This window comes from Fusarium proliferatum (assembly GCF_900067095.1).
Source record: "Fusarium proliferatum ET1 genome assembly, contig: FPRO_scaffold020, whole genome shotgun sequence".
Classification (NCBI taxonomy): domain Eukaryota; kingdom Fungi; phylum Ascomycota; class Sordariomycetes; order Hypocreales; family Nectriaceae; genus Fusarium; species Fusarium proliferatum.
The window spans coordinates 13,281-13,813 of record NW_022194809.1 but is presented as its reverse complement, the minus strand read 5'-3'; positions in this window follow the sequence as shown (position 1 = coordinate 13,813).

The following is a 533-nucleotide window of genomic DNA, read 5'->3' as shown; positions in this document are numbered from 1 at the left end:
GTTATTGTAGGGTTAAAGCTATATAATAATTAACTAATTAATAATAATAATATTACTTTCTCTTAGGTTAATATAACCTTTAAGGCTATATTTAATATATAAAAAGAAGCTAAATAAATATTAATACTGAGCTATAATTAATAAATAAATAATTAACTATTTTATTTAGTTATCTTTAAATATAAGCCTTTTTACTCCTTAATTAAAATATCTTACTATAAAAGGTAGTTTTATAAAGAGATATAACTATTAAGCACTTTAGATATAAAAGACTTATATATTTAAATATTAAAATTTAAATATAGCTTTTAGACTTAAGTATTATTATATTTATAAATTATATTTTTATTAACCTACAGGTTAATATTATAGATAGTGTTTAAAGTTTATATATAATAAAATTACTTAAAAAATTCTATCAAAGTTAATTATATAAAATAAAAAATTCTATATATAAAAGAGAGTTTATATTTAAAAGTTAAAGCCTTTAGTAAGTAAAGAAAAGCTATAGTTAATTGAATAGAATTTACTTA